Here is a 22988-nt window from a genome sequence, read left to right as displayed (position 1 = left end):
TGATCCGGTAGTTACAAGCCAAACTGCCGATCGGAATTGGTAACAAGGCGACCGATAGACTAGGGGTAAGGGGGAGAGGGCGAAGGAGAGCTCGCGCAAGCGGGGGCGGGAGGAGCGGAGTGTCCATAAATCTTGGCACAATCGAGGGTGTGGTCAAACGCAGTGTCGGATGACCGTGGTCTCGTCTACAAATCTATAAAGGCCCTCCAACCACCCCGTCCCCTTCCATCGTCCACGAGAAGCACAGACACGCGCGCACGTGTGTGTCTGTTACAATCTGGATACGTGCGCGCGCGCTTTTCCACAACGTACGCGGACAAACGATCCTGCGGGACCACTGGTCGAACACACAGCACACCTCTCGTCGGCCCATAATATGTTCTCGTCACCAGCAACGCTGTTGCTGTTGCCGATGGCACCGTTGGCGACGTATTTTCCCCTTTCGCGGAAATTGCTGTTTTTCGGTGATTTATCGGGGCCGGGCACGGCCAGCATGCATACTCGCTCGGCCGGAAAGGAGCAAGAAATTTCCTGCTTTTATGCATTAAATAAAAACAGGGAGAGTGGCCGTGCGAATCGCGGGCACCGCGATGGGTTTTTGGCGGGGCGCGGTCGAACGTGGACGGTAGAGTGGGAAGGGCTGCTGCCAAAGATAAATTTCACCGAAAGCATTAACTCGTGGACCTACGTGGGAAAGAAATAGTCGTGCTCCCATATTTTTATGCATTCACATAGATAATCTGTATACCGAGTTGGAACTTGTGTATGTGTGTGTATAGATTTTAGATTTTCTGGAAGATGTAAATTGCAGTATTCTAAAAAATATTTCCGCCAGAACATATTACGTAATTTTATCGCAATGATTAAATCTCTCTAATTTCTTCTTCGCATTTAAAAATTTCGGTCCAGCATGACGAGCAAATGTCATTGTCTCTTTCGTGGGAATAGATTGATACCGAGACTCGCTGGCTATTTTAATGGTTATTGGCGTCATTTAATTTTCTGTCGACGCTCGCTAATCGTGAGTCTCCCCCTTCGAGGAAATAGCCGATCCATTTGTCAGCGGCTCGCCGGAAGCAGGGAGCAATCCATCCGATGGATGAGCGCGCAAAGGATTTCCTGAATATTGCAACGAACCGTCCTGGGAGTACGACTCGGGACCGGAATAAACATTCCAGTATAGATTGTTTAGAAACTGGTTTTGGAGCGGAAGTGATAAGAAAGCTAAAAGTATATAGTCGTAGAAAACCGTATTGAGAGAGATTACAAGTGGATGCTCCATTTTTAACAAACAAAAAAATCTCTATTTTAAACAATACTCGCGTGATTCCAGGATCTAAAATAAAAAAAAAAATATTGCTTTTTATTCAGCTAAATAAATATTTCGTCAAAGATTTGGAAGAACTTTGAAAGCATATGAGATCATCGCATCTCATGCAGAAGTATGTCGTAATAATATAATTCTTAGTGACAACACCCGCCATTCGTGGAATCTCGAAACACTGAACCGCGAGAAGATGGCAAAAGGTGTAGCTTGGGCTTTGTGTGAGAAATACAAGAAATACGCGACAATGAAAAGGCGCAGTGTCGGCCGCAACGTGCAATCAGACGAACGAGAGACGCGCGTTTCAACCTCTTTTTGTCCCTTTAACGCAAGGCCAATTTGCGGTTCGTTTTCGAGTTCTCCCCATCTTTCTCGTGTATGAGCACACGTATTTTTCGAAGGTCACATTATGCCACGATCGGGGGATAATAATAGGCGAAAATTTTATTGCCTCGCGATTCGCAGGAAGTCACTTCCTCCGCAGCACTCGCTATTTTCCAAGTGTCCCTTCCTGCCGCTGCTTCACGCAGCCACGGTGAGAAATTTCCGCTGCGGAATCGCTGGCTCCTCTTTCTGAGAACTCAGAAGACAGAACGATTGTTAGTTATTATACTCAGGAATAGACTCAGACACATATACAAAAATTGTGTATTTCTAGCAGATTTTGTCTCATAATATATATTTATATATTTATATTCATATATTATATTCATATATTTACAACATTGACATTTTTTATTGAAATTAAGGTTTTGGATATTAAATATTACAAGTAAATAATGGTGGGCTAATTAAAAGTCTAGCGCGGTAAGCAGTACGCAAATTGTTCTTTCTTGATATAATATTGTTTATTTAGTATATTTCTATCCCAATTTCGAACCATCTTCATCAACTGTCAAATGCATATAAAAAAATCATATAAAGCGTGGATTGTAAATTTAAAATCATTAAATTTAATCGATATTTACTATTAATTATTTACCTATATGCGATTTTAAATTTACAATCCATGCCTTATACATATAATTTATTTATATGTATTTGACAGTTGCTGAAGATGATTCGAAATAAACGTTGAATAAACAATTTTATCAAGAAAGAACAATTTGCGCACTGCTTATCGCGCTAAGCTTTAATTAGCCCATTATCATTTATTTGGCATTTTTCTATCTACTTAATATATATTAAGCCCGGATTATATCGCAACTTTTTCATCAATAGAGCTCTTGAAAAAAAATCTGCTAGACATAACAGGAATGCTACTGTGATCAAGGCGCACAGCTTCAGTAAAATTTATATAAAATTTATAAAATTTCTTAACTTAAGTATTTCTAAGGCACGCGGACATATGGCAAGGCGCGCGCGTGACTCGAAACGACGCGACGGGGTTAACAGCACCGCACATTACGAACGCCGTTATCGTCCAGGTTGAAATCGAGACCTCAGGCAGGATGACGACGCACCTCCGGGTGCGCGATACGAAAGAGCTGCCTGTGTAACCGATCCGGCGCATTAAAGTGACAGAAATTGGCCGCGCCTGAGGTGTGCGCTGCCCAATGGATGGACGGTCGTGACGGGGCCCCCGTCATTTCCATATTGTAATGTCCCGTATCCTGTCGCCCGGGTACCGGCTGATATTATGCGCTAACAAACCATTTAGACCAGGTGTTAAATTGTCTGTGACGCCCGAACGGTCGCCCACTCGTTCTCTCTGTCGACGTAGCCGGCGACGTCGTTGCCGCCGTCGTCGTGTCACGAGAAGAGAGGACATCAGGGAAACGATACGAGCGTGTGTGGAAAAGGTCGGGTCTGGAACGAGCGTTAATGGCTGCAAATTGGCCAGAAAAACGGCCGGGACGCGAGCCTGATCGGTACAAAAAAAAGAGCCCCGACGAATGATACAATCGTTTCCTGTTTACGATCGTACGGGAGAAAAAGACGATGGAGATCGTGTTGAGCCGCGCTGCTTCTTTATTTCGAGTGGCCCCGCGCGACTGGTTATAATCGATTCGATCGACCAATTCGTCAGGTCATCGGGAGAGAAGGCGGGTGTGAAATTTAATCTCTCCTCCGTGTATTGTGTGTGATCTGTTCCTTTTGGCCCGAGAGAGAGACCGGTGTTTATGCTAATGAAAAAGAGATCTCCCTCAACTATATAAATCTACTCGGATAATAATCGATATTTTTTTTTGCTCGATACTACACGGGTTACCGAATATTGCTTCTTACTCGAACGACAGTTTTCTCAAACACATTTAGAATTAACATAAATTGTCTTTTTACGCTCGACAATGAATGCTATTAAATTCTAAATAAAATTGACTTTCGCAACAATTATGACAATTTATTCATGATAAACGTTTAGTATTCATGAACGAGCTGTAGGTTTATTCTTTAATGTATAATCAAGTAGTTTCGAAAAAGAAGATAGCAGAAACGAGTAGGCGAGAGTAAATTAATCGTCATTATTATATGCTACAAGTAATCATTCTAAATTGGCCGGAAAAGAGCGAATAGCGAAAACATTTTTAAAAAATATACCGTCGATTATTTCATACGAAATCTTTGTGACATTTCAAACAAAAGATGTGGAAAATAAGACCGTTTTCGAAAATACAATGATAATATATTTACTCAAATTTCTATAAATGAGCATGAAGTGTCACGAGCGATCGCGTGATCGAAATCGACGTAGTTCGTTTTACGAAAAAGGTGCAAGTAACAAAGGAGATCGGTATCTGAAAGACAAACAAGCACGCGAGTTGGAAAGGAAAAAAATATTCGGAACTCACTAAACATGCTCCCGGACTGCTCCCTTTGGTATCCCATCTGTTCGCGCGCGCGCGCGCTAGGGCTGACTCCAATTATTTAAATGTCAACTCTAGCGATAATTCGTTCCATTACGAGTGCGACTAGCGATGAGCTCGAGCGATTACGCGCTTACAACCGAATTCACCGTATCGAGGCTTAATCTCGGTTAAAAAAGCGACAAGGCTGTACGTTTTCACATTAACACGTTTGAACGATACACACGCCTTTTATTTTTCACTTTGCCCTATATTTCAAGTTATTTTAAAATTTTGTATGTAATAACAATATAAATTTAAGTTTAATTTACGGGATATATTTATATAGTATAGGAATTAACGGAGCGATTGTGTGTTACATCAATAATTCTCTCTCTTCGAGAGAGATTAAATAATAGATGAAATTAAGCAATATAATAACCATGTTGTTCAATTATTATGATATTCACATACTATAAAGTATATGCTCCAATTAATTCCAACTTTAATTTAGTTCTTGTGGCGTTATTTTTTTTTTTTTTTAAAGAAAAGTGATGACTATTTATTTAATTCAAATCTTGAGTATCAAGGTGTTTTTTATTATCTTTGTACGCGTTCGAGAAGAACTCGAAGCGGTCGCTATTCATGCGATTAGTCTCAACGAGCGAGCATACCGTGCAGCGATAATTTCTTCGTGGAGAACGCAAGGCATCGTCAAATAAATGCGTAGCCCCACACACTCGGATACATAACACGGAAACAGAAAAAAAGAGAGAACATGATAGAGCAAGGGAATGAATGAGAGAGCAATAAAGTGAGACAGAGAATAAGCATCAGGTAGAGAAGCGGCAGGAAAAGAGAGAGAAGCACACCGCAGGCAGCTTCTGTGTGGGCCTTAAGCAGGGCCTTAAGGGACTTAAGTGCGGTGAGGAGCCTTATCTCGCCTCGTTACTTCGCTTTAACGGCGGCGAATGCTTGAAATATCGGCACGCCGGCTTCCGTAATTCCGTATAGAAACGTCGCTTAATTCGACCATTAGTAGGATACGCCGGTAATTCAAACGAACGAGCGATTACTCGACCGAAATTCTCACCGAATGCTCCACCTGCTATATTTCCCCTTATGACGCGCGTCAATTCACCTAATCGCGCCTTGTCATAAGGACCGAGCCGAAGTACGATCGCGATTAATTCACGCAATATAACGTTGCGCAAGAAACAATTTTCCTCTTTAAGCGAAAGCTCGATACCATCGCTGTCAAAGTGTGCCTTTCCATTTTGACATTTACCTAATTTAGGCGCCGCGCAGCGCCTATATTTAAATAAATGTAACACAACATTATTACCGCATGGTCACGTACGCGGTGACAAATGCTGCGTCCTTGAGATAAGGTTGTCATCGGGTCGCAAGTCACTTCCTCTCGTCGATACGAATGCTACTCGTTTCCATTAGAATATGGATAAAATGAGTCTCGATCCTTCAGTCGATGACATACACCCCGTCGACTCGAAAGTCAAATCGAGATTCTCTCCTCGTTGATCTCAGGGGGATGTTCGATGATAAAGAAACCGGTTCGAGCACGAACCACGACGCCTCCTCCTTCGAGAACAGCAAGATTTGTTCAAACGGTCGTCGTCATCGTCGTCGTCGTCGTCGTCGTCGTCGTCGTCGCGCTTTCGCAATATCGAGAATTGCATGAGACACGCCAGCCACGGAGTGTACCAGGACGTTCGGAACCGACCATTACGAATCAATAAGCGAGGACAAGAACGGCGGGCCTTCCGTGGGACGTTTAATTTGCGACAAGATCGTGGGTGGGTTAACGACGGGCTGAAAACTACGAAAAGACGCCTCGAGGACGAGGGAGGTCTGGTCCCGTGGTACCAGCTATCACGGTAAGAGAAGACCGGCGAGGAGGGAAAAAGGGAAAGGGCATGGGGACAACTAGACGTCGACGGTCCAATTAGATCCTAAATGCGACGCGGTTGTGCTACTGTCTGCTCGCGGAATGATACGTTTTATTTTCCGTTTTTGCAGCGGGACGCTTACGTAAAATACTGAAAAGTATTACATGAATTTATTTTGCAGCGTCAAATTTTTTCTGTTCTTTCTGAAAAAATTCACTTTTTAGATACATTAATTTATTCACTGAATAAGATGCAATATCTTTGAATGCTTTTTTCATCCGCTTGTTATATTTCTGTAAATGAAAATGATTCTAAAAATTTATATTTTACTCGGAAATTCATATTTAATTCATTTTTAATTTTATATATCTACAATCATAGATTAAGCAATTAGAAAATTTCGCGATATTTTCGCAACATTTTACGCAATGCAGTTTACAGTCTTTTTCCGAAGAAAAGACAATACCCGACATTCTTGGCCATTAACAAATTTTCTCGACATGAGATCGTCCTTTCGTGCGGATGGCTCGCGGTACCGGCTGTCACGGTCCCCGGGATGGGACGAAATAAAAAACGGACGGGCCGCGTGTGAAAAGAGCGCGGAGGGTACGAGAAGACGACAGGATAACAAGACGCTGACGGCCCAATTAGATCCTAAACGCGGCAATAATTTCCTACGTTATATCCGAGCGCGTTAAGGGATGATATATTTCGTCGCTGAAGGTTTAACACAGAGAATGGTTGCTTGTAATTGGTTGGGTGAACCTCTAATTTTCCTCCATTGATCGATGGTATCCGCTATCACTATAGCAAATCGGTTAAAAAGACGTATGGATCGATTACGTGTCAACCTGCGTGAGGTATCGTGTGTCCGGTGTCGATTAAATCGCGATCGTTCATGCGAGATGCTTTTAACGATATAAAAAGTGTGTTAAATTGCCAACGCAATTTTTTACAGCTCCTGACGTTTTGCTCTTTTCATGTAACGCAGAGCATCAGATATGTTATAATATCATATAACTAAAAAATAAAGCGATGCAACATTAATTATTAAGATAATTAGTTCTCTGTGCAATTCTATATTCGTAATCAACCTTAAAATACTAACTGATCCTTTGGAAAGCTAAATGCGGTTTCATACAAGTATCATGAATATTAGCTTTATGCACCATAATATATTCAGAACAATTTTTAATAAAATTTACGTCAGCTACTAATTAACACGCTCTATTGTGTTTGTTATATTTTATTATTGTCTATGCTTTGACGGTTTTGTATACTACCATTCTAGAACTGAACGTCGTTAAAGATTTGCCGAAGAGACAAAATTGCATTCTTATCCCATCAGAATGCACACTGACTTTAGAAGAAAAAAAAATCCCTCGTAAGAGTTTGCCGCTTCGGAATTTAGCACTTAAACGCAGGTAGTCTAGATTCCTGCAGTTGAGACCGCGTTACCGCGATGCACCTGCAGTCGGCTTTTGCGCGGCGTGCATACGCGAGTCGCATACCAGGACGACGACGACGACAACGACGACTTTATGGCCCGGGTTCTTAAAATCCGGAATACGAAGTGAATTCTTCCAATCCGTAAGAGAAGGGCGAGCGAGTAAAAGGAAGTGAGAGAGCAGGAGCACGAGAAGGTGGAGGATGAGGAGAAGGTCCATCGGATTTTTCCATAGCATGTCGCCGGTTTCACACCCTAAGTGGCGCGGTGCCTCTGTCTGAAGACACACACCGGGGCTCGAACGAAGGTGGACGCACAACACGATCGGGCGGCTGAATAAAAGATGAGATTCACACCGCGCGAGTCTTGTTCGCGGCTCTCTTTCGGTTTTTCTGTCGTTTCTCCGCCGGCTGCCGACCGCGCGGTTCCTCTCCACCTTCTCTCTCCAGCTGTCGTCGCGCTTAATAAAATGACTTTGGGATCGACGCAAAAGAGCTCCCGTCTTCGTTTGATACCGCGAGACCGGTCCCCGGGCGACTTTAAGCGAACGCTTCTTTCCGATATGTTGCTTCTCTCACAAATCGTTCGAGATGCGATTTCACGCGAGACCAATCACTTCGTATCAAAGTTCAATTCGCGCGAGAATATGACGTCAGAAATGAACACAGAGAAGTTCGAAGCAAAACTTGCTTTCTCCGTGAAATTACGTTATTGTCAAAACTCTATCATATTTTTAACTCTTTAATTAAGAATAAATGGTAATTCCAGTACAACAAGTAATAATAAGATTTGAATAAATCCAAACAGCAAATAATTAAAGAAGAAGCATTGAATAAATTAGCAATTATAAATCAAATACACATTTTAATACACAAATGTTTGTTCTTCAATATATTGGACTCCATAATGAGTTACCGATCGCAGTGATACTCTTGCAGCAGCTGTGATAACTATATATTGCAATAATTGACTTTTATGTATGTGGTTAACAAGAAATGTTTGAGGCAAAGTATACATTTTTTTTACATACATACATCCTGTTGCTTGCGTCAATTTTTCTCGCTTTTCGTCCGTTTTTTTTGGTCTTTTACCGCCATGTTTAATTAAGTAATTTCAAAATCGACATAAATATGGTTGTCGTCCGCGGGTTTTTGTACAACTTGTTTGATTTTCACCTTCGACAACTTCGTCGTTCTTCCTCACGTTCTTCGTCTTCCTACTGAATACTGAAATGATCACGCCAACCTTCGGACCACCGACCGGTTTTGCCGTGAGTTAAGCTCTTAATGGATATGCGGTTGTCTTCGATCGTGATTATCGAAGATCAGTTGATACTTTCGCTTTTCGCTTCTCTCTTCTAAGCCTTTATTTAATTTATAAATCGTGTTCGTTACTACTGATTCATATGGTGTTCATATTCATACGTACCAAACTAGATACGAAAACATTATCTTTAATTCAATAATTTGTGATTTTAATTCGACTTTCTCTCAATACGTCAATTGGTCTGTTACAGATATTATAAAAATTTTGAACAATACCATTATATCATTAAAAGCAAAAAGTTGTCTGTCTCTTTTTTTACTAATACTGAATGACTGAACGATTGGAAAAGCTTTAAACTCCGTAATTAAATTCGAGAATTCTGCTTTCAAATAGCATAGAGGGCTGTTTGCGATGTTCTCTGAAATTGTTCGTATCCTATTCCGTATCGAACGAAGACATTGACGGATTTGTGTGTTCTCTTTAACATCGGACTTCAATTCTAATTGAAGTGAAACTGAGGGAGCGCCTAGTTTTTCTATACCGCACTTTTCTTCAACGAGCTATCTATATGTGAGAATTTGCGCCATTAAAATTGCTCGATCTATTTTTCGCTCAGCTGTCTTTCCGCGAGGAAACGAAATGCAAAAAGAAACGCACGATTCGCAAAGCCGCGATTTACGATCGAACGCGTAAGGAGCGTTTTTCTCCTCGATTTCTTGCAGCTCGTATATACTTCACGAAGAAGTAGACGCGCGAGAGTTCTTCCACTCGTGTTCAGCCACCCGATATCGATCTCGCTCTGTTTTTCAATATCTTTGTTTTTCTGCCACACGCGGAACATCGAAAGGCTTCTCCAAACTCGTTGAGGTTCTACGGGTTCTGACAGGTTACTTCAGACCGGTTCTACTTCAACTTAAAGTGTAGATGGATCTCCCTCCATATACGAAGTCAAATATTTTCACCACATCTCTAAAGGTGAATCGAGATATCGTAAAGATTCGTCATACTCTCTTGTCGGATAATTGAGACAAACTTTCAACACTTTATGATATAAATTTTTCCAAAATTTAACACAAAAATCTTAATGAGATATAAATTATTATCAATTGCTGTAATTTTCGAATGATAAAGAAATACACATTCCCCGTCTTCTTTCTTTCACGACGTACGTATTTATACCAACGTGTAATTATCATCTCGCTGTCAATGCAGTAAGAATGCAAGGGATAAGTTACCCGTATTAATGCCAGAAATAAGCGACGTGACAGTTTTATCTCCTAACGAGTTTCAAGGCAACGCAGGTATAATCATATATACGGGATGTTAAATTGCTCTTGATTTTCTTGCGTTATATTCACTGTCTGAAACATCGAAATAAAGAAGATCATAAGTAAGCTACAATATTACATATTCCTATATTTCTTTTTAACATCTTCTGGAGCAAATTTAAGCATTATTTTAAAAATACAGAATGCATAAATTGCATCAAAGTCTTCATCTATTTTGATTGAAGTATAAATTACTATGTGATTGTTACTTATTCATATGTATTAATCATAAATTCATCATTTATTATATTAATAATTTTAAAAAATGATTATCAATAACTTCGGTTTGTCAAATTAAGTTTTTAGGAGCGCTTTTATTTTAATTAAGAATTATGAAGAAGAGAGCAAAGTTATTATTATGTATATAAATCTCATATATTATGTATAATCTATGATAAAACTGATTAATAAATTAGTTCTTGTTACTTTTAATCATAGAGAGACAAATTGTGAATAATTAGAGAAAGATTTCTATAACTTATAAATAGATACATGTTCAATGAAACTTCCTCTCTTCAAATAAATATACATATATATAATATTGTATTATTTTTCATCTTTAAAGAGAGCATCAATATAACAATAGCATCATTGGTCTCGCGAACTTTTATTACGACGCGCGAGCCTTATTGTTTAGTTCAGAACCGACGTTCTCTCTATACGCATGATACGCGTTGCGTGCGTTCTCGCGCCCAAGTGTACACAGTGAAATGTACAGCTGTTAACCCGCAGCTAAAAAGCATACTAAATAATCACCGTTAAAGGCCGCATAATGACTGCCACGGGATGTGCGAAGCATTATTGTATGTTGCCTACATCCGACGTATATATGTGTGTATGTATGTAGTCTACCCGTGAAATTGACAGCGCGTATCGCAGGTGAGAGTGTGCACGATCTCGATTAATATCTCCCTCGACCGTACGCAATCGACGTTAACGAACACCCCGACGAAACTCCGCAATCGCGTTTCCGCGAGATTTTTTTACATTTCCGACTATAAAAAAAAGGAAGGCGAAGTACACATTTCCTTCTATTCGCCGACGCAGATAACGTTTCGTTAGGTTCCGCTTTCATTTGCAATGCAAAGCGATCGTGAATTGCACACGATGAGTGTGGAAATGCATTTCGTGTTAGAAAAAGCCGATGCTTCGCCGGGTGTATATAGGTAAAACGGCTCGCGTACGAACGAGAAATCGCCTCGCGTTAACCAGCCAACGCGGTGGCAACTTCATCAACGCTTAGTTCAATGACACACGGGAAGCCCCTTAAAACTATTTGCGTGTCAACGATACGGCGATCGCGCCACGGATATACGGAAACAACGGACGACGTATTACATGCTATAGGTCGAAATACACGTATTCCCCTTCTTTCCTCGTTCTTCGTTAACCAGTTATCGGTTAGTCGGTTACAGGAACGAGGCCGAGTGAGAAGTTTCGATCAACAACAAACAAGCCAATTAAATGTAATTGCCCGAAACCAATTCGTTGCATAGATTCATTAGCCAATCCTAAGATCTTAGAAATCGAATATTTAATCAATAGATAAATTATTGTACAAATGTACAATCAATTATTTTTGAGAAAATAGTAAAGGGAAAAATATGGGAAAAACATAACACGATGTGCCTTGATTCTTATGTATGACGCTATTTGTTTGAGAAGTTTAGAATTATTTTTGTTGGCTCTCTCTCGACGAAATTTTTTTCTCACGTCGTTTGCAAGTGCGAAGACACAATTTAATGAAGCGCATTAAAATGAATTCTCGTATTAACACACCTCCTTTGATTGTTTAACGTTTAACTTGTCGCTTCGTGTGTGCAATCGTAAACGAATTAAAGATTTTCAGGCGGGTTGTAAACCGATACAATTAAGCCGGCGAAGGAGGGCTATAAAGGGTTGTAAAAGGCAATTAACGCGTAGCGTGTGACTAGGATTATAAGTCACTCGGGCTGTTACAGCTGTCGTTGTAAAAAAGTGCGTCCTGGTGCGCCCGATTACCGTTCTCATCACCAGAACGCTTCAATTTTTATCGCGATGTGCAGCGAGATAGAAACTTTTATTAATTCTCTTAGCTTTCTGTGCAGGGTGCCTCTAATTTAGCGCTTTAACTGCACCGTTTCAATATTTGTTTTTACGTAGAAAGAAAGAGTGAGAGAAGGAGAGAGAGAGAAATGCAATATATACGACGACCACGATCATTCGTGGATCTCGGCGGGACACATTGTATTTTATAAGGCAAGGAGTGTTTCTGATGCGTCAGATAAGATCGACGGCGTTATTTCGAGGGTTTTTGTACAGTTATTTCTTCGCACGACCGAGGAATCATAATGATGTCGGGTTTTAATGTCTTTCTGCGCCTATGAAATTTCAAATTATATAGTACCTACTATCAAATATATAGAGAGGTTCTGACTCCGCTGAACAAGTGATTATATTAAATCAGTTATTTGAAATATATATATGTATATATACATGATACAGCTCCCATCGTTCCTACGAGGACAGTAAAAATGTTTAAAATACTCAAAAGGTAGCTTACGGCAATTTATAAATATGTAATGATTTTTCTAATCGCGGGATAACTCGAATCGACGATCATCGCGCGATGGTACCGCGGCTAACGTAAGCCACGCGATCGCTCCGGTAGAAAAATTGTGAAAGGATTAAAATGCAAGAACTATGTTCGTGGAAATAGCCTGTTTGAAGACGATCACAAATCACTCAACGTCCGGCGTTAATCGCGCACGATATCATCGAGAAATCCCGTCGTGAAAAAATCTATGTCATTATCTGATATTAGCCGTCCGCTATAGATGAGTAACATTTAATGAAGAAATAACAATAATCCGAAGAGAAGGAAAAGGAAGAATCTTTAAGAAAAAATAACGTTAGTGAAGGCTAAAGTAGAAGTATGTTATATTCAAAAGCGCGATATCTTACATTCTGAGGAATAAAAAAACAAGATGAAGTAGTCTTAATATAAAAATGCGCACTCGAGGATACATGAAGATTCGAAATTAAACGTTCTACTCACTTGAAATAAATCTCGAAATTATCTTCGCACGAAAAGAAGAAAGTATTCGATGCACTTTCCGATCTCCGAGATCGAAGAACTGAAAGAAAAGAAGAGCACGAAAAAGCAACGCGAACAGACGGCGAGAGGGTAGGAGGGAGAGACTTAGGGAAGTTGACGAGAGAGAACGTAACGGGGAATGCGCGCGGTCGCTCGCCTGGAATTAAGGCTCAGCAGGAATGAAGGATGGAGGACGAGAGAATGAGGATAGGAATGGTCCAACCGGGAAGAGTGAGGAGAAGAGTGAAGGGGTGAGAGGGGTATACACCGGTAGAAAATGCCAGAAGACGAGACGACCGTTCCCGACTGATGGATGGAACCGTGCATCCCCAACGGCGTCGATGACCGTCGATGTGCGCGCTTTTGTCCCCGTCGACAACGACGGGGCTGTTTCGTTTCGAGAGCCAACACGATTGCGGATGGACAAAATTGTCGAAACCACTGATACCGCCGCCAATGACGTGTAGGGAAGAACGTCCAGTTTTTCACGATGAGACAAGTGTCGCCTAACACCATTGCCCCTTCGCGAAAACTATATTCACGATATATGCGAGAGAGATTCCTTGACGTGCTTTTAGGAAGGAGGAGAATGACGTTAGCGAGAGTGTTTCATATACATAGGTTCGTTTTGTTACGCGATACATCTAGTCTTACGTCCACGAAAACACAATCATTCGAAATCACGAAATACCCTTCATCAACGCGAACGAACGAACGGTCTCATCAGCGCCGGCGAGCATTAAGATGGCAAAGCTTCAGATTATGATTATGTTACGATAGTCGGTTATTAGTTATTAAAGTATGCGACGAGCGCGTTACGGCCGGCGGCTTCCAGGAAGCCTGTATCCAAAGTCTCTCTAAGAGCCCAATCGGGCCGCCTTGCGCCTTCATCAAAAGCTTTAATAGAATTTATTGTTTTACGACTCGATTATAGATTACTTTTACGAGCCTCGACCGTACATATACAGATTAATCGTACGTTTCTAATGAATCTAACAAAAAAGCCTCACAAATTTCTTGCCGCGTTTTCCCTTCTTCCTGCACACCCCTTCGCCATCCTTTTACCACCATTAACTTCTTCGTTGATCCCTTCTCGCTACAAATTTTATATTCTCTCCTTCACGCCCATCTTTTTTCTTTTTTCATCTCACGCATCTCTTTTTCTTCTTTTTCTTTCGTTTTTTAATTCTTGATTAATCAATTCTTGATACTTATTTCCGCCGCTTTTATCATATCTTCGGATATTTTGTATACCAGTCATGATACCAGTGTCAAAAATCTCGGCTGTTACCAAGAGTTCCTTCCAGTCTTTTCAAGGGACAGACTTCCATACACATCTGTCCCCGAAAGACAACGAAAGGGTCCGAAACGGCGCAGCGATGTTATCGGGGAAGGAGTTGAGAGAGAAAGAGATTTCGTAGTTTCACCACGTTTTCGGTTTTCGTGCGGTCGAAAGCAAAAGGAAAGGGGATCCTTATGCGGCCGGTCCTCTATTCGTCTCCTTCTCCCGGAGACGGTCATCCACGAGACGTGCACCGGAAACTCTGCATGGGCCATAGAGTTTTATCTCGCATGCATCTGACACCCGCGTCTCTCGTTCTTCACTTGCGCATCCACCAAAATGTGCGCGTATCTTGCACGTGCACGCGTACACCTCGCATCTCTTCTCCCTTCATGGTGGATGGGTCGAGGTCACGAGAACTGCTCTGGCCGGTTTTCTGAAAGACAAAAGTGTGACTAGCTTGCCGGAAATTGCAGTTTGTCGCTCCGCCTTCAAATATACAAGCGTATTGTCTGAGGAAAAAAAATTAAATATATATATAAATTTATTTCTCCATTTGTAATTTAATTTTAATTAATAGATATAAGATTAATAGATATATGTATATATATAATCACTCTTTAGAATCACTCTTATAGAATTTATATATAATTTAAAATATATTATAATAATTTAAAATATTTACATTTGATCAAATATGCTTTCTAACGTACACATTATATTGCGCTTAAACTCGAGAGCGCGGAAACTGCAGAACCGGCACTGCAGTTCACAGATTGCGTCCCAAACGTCCACGTCCCGCGGGATGCGGAGGATGGAAAACGAATAGAGAGATCGGTTCGCCACGGTCAGCGAACGTCGGTTTTATCGGCAATGGTGTCGAGAAGATAGACATCGCTAGGGAATACGGTAACCAAAGCGAGATCACCCGCCACCGGGCAAGATAAGATCTTTACCAGCTCCGACAGTACGGATCGTTTACCGGCCGATCGAAGATTGGCCGCGGATCCCTTTTGCGCTATCCCTCCGGTATCGGTTCTGCGTAGATGCAATTAGATCTGTCGGCACGGAACAAAAGAATCGAACGATTTTGGGTCAAACCGCACAAGGAAAGAGACAATTTCAAATTTAGTCTTCGTGGCGTGTGTGCGATTCTCTGCTCGTCGACAGTTCGATCTACCTGCGCGATTCGGAAAGATCTCTAACAAGGACAGGGCAGGACAATAGCGATGCTATTTAGCTGTCGACAATAGCGTCGACAGTTTGATATATATCTACGATTCTTGGAAAGAATCGTAAAAAAAAAAGCGCATCATAAAACATCGTAAATGGAGTAATGATTAAAATGTAATATATTTAAAGAATTTTGCGACGACCGGCGCTTCAATCATTCGCTGTTTATGAACGCGACAAGCTTGCGCGTTATCCGCATCAGCGAAACCGCTCTCATTAAATTGCCGTCCAGTTTTATATATATGTATATATATGCGCGGTAGGACAGGAAACGCGTAAAATATATCACCAAGTTTGTTCTCCTGCGCGCGTTTTAATAGCAAAGATCGACGCGCGAACGCGCTGCGGCGCGGCGATGCTCAAAGAAAGTGAACATTCGCGAACCGGGAATGAGCTTGTTGAGGAAAGACGAGGCAAAAGAATGAAATGAACGAGAAGAAATGATGAGAGAGAAAAAAAGAGAGAAAGAGACGGAACGTGAGGAAAAGGCGTAAGCCAGAAGGTCCTTAGCCGGCACGGAGATCGGCCTTAATTAACTCCAAGTCGACGAGGAGGAGAGCTCGTTTGCGAGCGCCGATTGCCGGCTTCGATCCATGAAGAAGACGACGACGACGACGACGACGCGGACGCGGACGAGCATGAAGACCGAGACGAGGAGAAGACGGCCAAGAGAGCCGAGGGAGGAAGGGGGGCCGTCTTCGGATGGCCCTTGGGTGGCCGGGGATTCCAGTTTCTCGATAATTGGTCGAGCTGTTTCGACACCCGACCACACTAAGCTGCGAGTATGAGGAATAAATCGAAAAGGCGCGCGTTTCTCTTATAGCCTTCTCCGACTGCTTACGGTAGGATGCCGGGGGCAGATGCGCTCGTATGATACCAGAGCCGACGACACTTGAAACGACGCCTACCTACGACCGTTATAGCGCCAGCCTGTCGAAAGGAGTGGCACAATTAATTTGGGACCAAGATGCGATTCGACTGAACGATCGCGAGAGACTCGACCGATCTGATGAACGCGACTGGAAATCAATTTTGCGTGTGGTTTTCATACATATATTAGATTTTGAAGCGTGTGTGGTATATTTGCATCGATATAGATTGTTAACGTTATTAATGACTTTGTTTTTTTTGGATAATAATAGATGAAAATATTTCTAGAATATATATTTTTTTATTTTATTTATTATTTATATGTATGTGTATATATATAAAAATATATAATAGATAAAATAATTATAGAATATGTATATATCTACGATAGAATTATTTTTATTTCTATTATTATTCGGAAAGACAAAGTCGTTAATATAACGTTAATAACCTATACTAAATTACTATAAAACGCGACAAATTCTGTTTGCAATTACATCGAGAGATTTCCTTGGCAATCAAGATCGCCTCGCTGACGTCGTCGCATTCGTCACGAGGATCGTGCTCTGATCGATCGAGTTAGTTAGTTGACGGAATCGTAGGTCGATAGTAGGGCGTCTCCAAGCGATTTAGGGCGAATCGTTCGAGGGTGGCTCTCCTCGGTGCACCGACAACACAGCTGACTCATCTCCCGTCTAGGAGTTGTATCGGTATCACCCCATGTGTTATCGCGTCTCAGCCACCCCGTCGCGGTCGCCCTCTCCTTCCGCAACAATTCCGCCGTATGTCTGTAGCATCTAGCAGAAGCACGCAAAACTTCCTCCGTTCCTTCCCTCCATCGACCTTGTCGAGGGCGAGTAATGCGCATTCTGCCCATCCTACGATTCAGCGGGGTGATCGTGGGCCACGTTTATTCGTTTGTGAAATTAGTGCTGGTTTTGTCATGTTTAGGTGACCGCCGGCGAGGGGTTCGTTCCGCTTCTCGGACGATCCACGAGAAACGATTCCTCGTCGCGCGTTCCATAATTGTAGTAATTCTCCAGAAAATTATTGGAAAGGTATTCTTATACATATATTATATATTTTATTTTATTTTAAAAAATTAATTTATATTAGAAATGATCTACTCCCGATTTAAAAAGAATTTTAACGTGCAATTATTTTATTCTAATACAATTAATTTTACATTTAACTTTATATATAATTTCTTTGAACTACTGAAATTGTAATCTCAATCAAGCCATTGAAATTGTACGTCGACTCTCGATAAAAGAAACGTCCCGTCGAAGAACTTTTTTTACGCCGAGGTCTTTTACGCAAATTTCACGGACCAATATCGTTCCCGTCGAGATCGGCGATCATGCTGATGACATGAGTCAATTGTCACGCGAGCCGTGGCTTAATCCAATCGACCGGCGACGCCCTTAATGCCGGATTTCGCCGAGGCTCTCCCTTCTCTCTCTCTCTCCAACGTTCTTCTCGCTTTCGCTCTTGAATGCCGTCGAGCGTGCCGTCAAAAAGTGCGAAAGCTTAATTGCAAGAATCGGATCTTTCACTCGGCTGCTCGCAATCAGATGATCCCCGCAGTTTAGATCGTCGATTCGACCATGCGGGACGCGAACCGACGTAACTGACGCCAACCAAGTGTCTCTCAGCCATAACGGGCTCTTCCCTGCTTCTGGATTATATGAAAAAGAACTATGAACAACTTTATACGACTGGTTGACTGCTCTGGCGTCGTCTTTTTTAAAGCGACTCTCACATCATGCCTCAGCATCACCCAACGTGACTAATGATGCTTAAGCTCCGCTGAAAATAATAAATCCACCTTTTCTATAGCAATTTCACATTTTAATGCTTCTACAAGATTAAATCGGCGAGGAAAGAGAGAATAATAAAGATATCAATAGATATATCCTCATCTTCATAATAATAATTTCTTGCAGTATTTCTAATTTCTTTTTACAAAATTCTAAACATGAGAAAATGAAGTCTGGGAAATACATAATACGTCGAGTCATTAATACAGATCTTTTCGGTGTTGTATTCACTGCTTTCGATAAAGTAATAATGATATCAACATGTATAGAATCTTTCACTGTTCTACAAAAATATTTGAGATGTATCGTGGAATTTTCAATCGAGCCGAAACCACGTGATCTTTTTTGCCTGCATTTCCTCGCGTACACGGACTGAACAGAACCAGCCAAGCCAGGCTATACAGGAGCTAACGATTACACGCGTTTTTGCTTCCGGTCGGGCAACAGTCCGTATAGGATGTTTCACTCGCGGACGTGCGTTATCTTCCCTTCCAGAAAACATCAGTGTATATGTTCACTCCGTCTTCCTGTGATCTTGCGTCACAAGTCCAATCATTATTATTATTAATCAAAACTTACAGAAATTACATTTTAACATTTTTCAATTCTAGATTAATCTATAATCATCATATATTTAAATTATTGAGCACAGTAAAAGTGTGTTACGATACTTAGAGGTACCGTATATAATTTACAACTCGTGCTCACATCAAACGTTTCGACATTAATTGATCTTTTCCAGAATTATATTACATTGAAAACGTTATAGATCGTGTAAAGCAGGTTTGAAAAGATACGATCTGCCTCAAGGCGTCGTGCATATAGTCGCGCGATGAGATTCGAACCACCGCGATTCATTTTAATTGCAGATCAATTTCGCAGGCTGCGATCGCCAACGTCGAAATTCATTAACTCCCGTTATCTCAGCTCGTCCACGGCAACATATAAACGCCGTTTCTTAACTACTACTCGCATTACGTATATTTCAACGATGCGCCCTTTTCCCGACTCGACGCAATTAAATATGCGCGGAATCGCGCTCGCGTTAACAAACAAAACTGCGATTCACGCAAAATATAACAAAATCATTAATTCACGATAAAATGAAATACAATCAGATTACGCGCATCACAGAACTTACGCGCAGATATTTCCTTTTCTTGGATGGAAAGAAATATCGACGGTAAAGTTTACGTGAATAATTCCAACCGATGAAATAATAAAACCATCAAAGTCATATTACAGATCTTTGTGTATGCATGCATAAATAAATTTTTATACATGTATATATTTTATTTCATTTAGAAAGATGTATCAACTCTTGGTTGATTAAAATTAAGTTATTAACCTCGATCCGTCTAAAATTTTTTTTTTTTTTTTAAGTGGACGCATAACTATATGATCCATGAGATTTTTTAAATACTATAGAACAACACAAGCGTGCGCCATTTTTCGGTTTTTTATTTAAAGAAATTGATATTTTTTTAAAAATATAAAGTTTGTTTAAACTCGATTAATATTTTTTCACAGAAATTAACTGATTAAAACGTTAATTTGCTAATTAAATTTTAAAATAACAATATGTTATAAGAATTAAAATAGTAATATGTTGTAAATAATATGTTATAATTATTTGTCAAAAAATATTAATAATACGAAAATTTGCTAAAAGAATATTCTAGCTTACATATTTATATTTATATTGTGTGTTATAATGCAAAATAATAAGATTATTCTAATATATGTTTGTATTTTATTTGTTACAGGTAGCATTGCGATACACAGTGCGATTCACGCGTCGTGTCGAGAGTGCCGTGTAAAGATTTGCGTGTCGGGAGTGCCATGTAAAGTGTCGAATAATCGTAATTATTCGTGTTTTCGCGAGTGTCGTGAGTGCTACGAAGGAGCAATGACGGTCGACCAAGAGAGGAGGAGGAGGCTCGGGGAGACATCGGGCGATATCGGGGCAACTATGAGGTATGCAATATAAAAACATTTTTTCTAAACTACATTGTTTATGAGATATTCGACACACATATATGTATATACATAATTTGAATATTTTGTTTTCAGATCAATGTGTGCTGTGTACTATAACTCCGCTATTGTACGTATCGGTGAGTGAAAAACTATTTATTTTATAACATTTCTATAGCGGTAATGAGGATATATATAATATGTTGAAAATATTAAAATAATAATGTTTTAAATAATATGTTATAATATCTTATCCACGATTAATATTTTTTCACAAAAATCAGCTGATAATTGTCAAAAATATTAATCGAATTTAAAATATTATAACATCCCTTTCTAAAAAAAGGCCTATTAATTGTAAGTCGATTCTCGCAAGTATTGTTGCATCTTTTCCGCGATGCTGATTGACTGTTTCGATTCGCATTGTGCGTTATATTCGTATATCGAGAGGCTGTCATCGCGAGGTTAGTAGTTTGGGTTAGCAGCTTGACAATTTATTCAAAATAAAATTAAATAAAATAATATGTTTTAAATAATATGTTATAATACTTTAAACTCGATTAATAATTTTGATAGTTATCAGCTGATTTCTGTCAAAAAATATTAATCGCGGATAAGATATATTATAACATATTGCTATTTCGATATTTTTAGCATATTATTATTTTAAAATTTAATTAGCAAATTAATGCTTTAATCAGCTGATTTCTGTCAAAAAATATTAATAAAGCGTTAATTTGCTAATTAAATTTTAAAATAATAATATGTTAAAAATATTAAAATAGTAATATATTGTAAATAATATGTTATAATACTTTATCCGCGATTAATATTTTTTGACAGAAATCAGCTGATAACTGTCAAAAATATTAATCGAGTTTAAAGTATTACAATATATTATTTAAAACTGATATTATTTTATTTTATTTTATTTTGAACAAACTGTCAAACTGCTAACCCTCACGATGATAGCCTCTCGATGCTACGAATATAACGCACAACGCGAATCTTGACAGCCAATGAGCATTGCGGAAAAGCGATAACAATAAACTTCGATATATGCAAGTATCGACTTTACATATCTCTTTTAGAAAAGGAAAGAATATAATTAAACGTTAACAAATACATATATCAGTCGTGAACTCACCCCACAAAGCTAACAATAAGTTAATATCAGGGTAAAAGATTTTTGAAATGATATCCCATGTGAAGTTGCACAAGCTCATGCACTTTGTGGCTCGCGAGAAGAAGTTTTCCGTACTTCTGACATTCACCCGAAACGATCCTGTTGAGAGATACGATCGAACGTATCGATGCCAGGCGTTAAGGTAGAGAGAGAGAAGGCGCGGAGCAGCTGTGTCAGTTGTCTCACCTGTTGTTTCTCGCCCTAATTATAGCCTGGTACCTGGATATAAAGCGACAATATGTGTATATATATATATATATATATATATATATATAGATATACATATATGCGTACCCATACTCGTATAAAGTGTGCACGTATCATTGATCGAACAAGATTTATCGGCTCGTTTAGCTCTCGTCGCGGGACCACACAAGAAATTAGGCAGATCTAAAGAAATATTCCCTTAACGCTTCGTTAGCACCTTTCGACTTTCTCATTATCACATTGCATATGAATTTTAATGAATTTGTTCCTTCTAATCAACATTAATCAACAATTAATTGACATTTTCGTTGTGTACATTTAACATTAGGTCGTTCATAAGTAATTAATAACGCGACTAGACAATTTACAGACAATGACTTTCTGTCTATAAAATTTATAAATAATTATATCAATTTGTATTTTTGCTACTTGATTTACTCGAATCGTATAATGTTTCCTATATATTTCCAATTAGAGCTTTGCAAGATGCAACATGTCTCTAATGCGACTGTCTTAAAACGGATATATGTGATTATCAGCACATTAAAATGCAGTAGTGACGACGAATAATTTAATGCTTATCGATTTTTTCTTCCACGTGGAATGTCAAAGCTAGCGCTTTATATTATGTATACGTGATCGACAGCAACAAGGAGAGAATAAAATGTCCATCGAGTCCAAGTGGCGATGTGGAGTCTCGTGTTGGCAAACAACATTGTAGATCATCAATCGATTAGTATCTCTCTTTCGTACCGAGAAAACAGTATACGGTAGGCATCTCTTATCCATAAACGATCTTTACACACGGCGGTTAGCGCGCATAACTATGTATCATCAAAGTGCAGCGATTCTAATTATATTCCAAAAACTCTTTATCTCCGCTTCTATTATCGGCTGACGCATTGGTAATGACATACTTTGCAGCATGTGTGCTAATAAATGCGATTGCTTACGGACAATGTATTCGAGTCGTTGTAGCTCGGATCCCTATAGTTTCTTACGCGTTTCTTCGATTAGAGATATAGAAACGCACTACAAGAATTATTGATGTACAAAGAAAAGATAATTTCTTTTATCAATATAAAGATATTGCTGATTTTAACTATAAGATAATTTTTTCATAAATATGAAAAATCATGACATACCGATTTGTTTATTAATAATTAATTAGACATAGAATAATCACGGTAAAATTATTAATATTTCATAAAGCATTAAATATTTGGGAGAATAATGTTTCAGGATCACAAAATATCGGTTAACACATGGCACGCTACTA

The 22988-nt window shown here is 39.7% G+C and overlaps 1 long non-coding RNA gene across 1 annotated transcript in view; it reads left to right on the top strand.

Moving 5' to 3' along the window:
* Positions 1–22988, top strand: part of LOC145939490 (uncharacterized) — a 342686-nt gene that overhangs the window by 13338 nt on the left and 306360 nt on the right. The window contains exons 5-6 of the long non-coding RNA XR_014425833.1: positions 20106–20316; positions 20413–20456. This is a non-coding gene — a long non-coding RNA (uncharacterized LOC145939490). The remainder of the gene's footprint in view (positions 1–20105; positions 20317–20412; positions 20457–22988) is intronic.

This window comes from Prenolepis imparis, unplaced genomic scaffold (assembly GCF_030444845.1).
Source record: "Prenolepis imparis isolate NDT839.2.m4 unplaced genomic scaffold, iyPreImpa1.0 SCAF_1, whole genome shotgun sequence".
Lineage (NCBI taxonomy): Eukaryota > Metazoa > Arthropoda > Insecta > Hymenoptera > Formicidae > Prenolepis > Prenolepis imparis.
The sequence above is the reverse complement of the archived record's forward strand: the minus strand, read 5'-3'. Positions and strand labels throughout refer to the sequence as shown.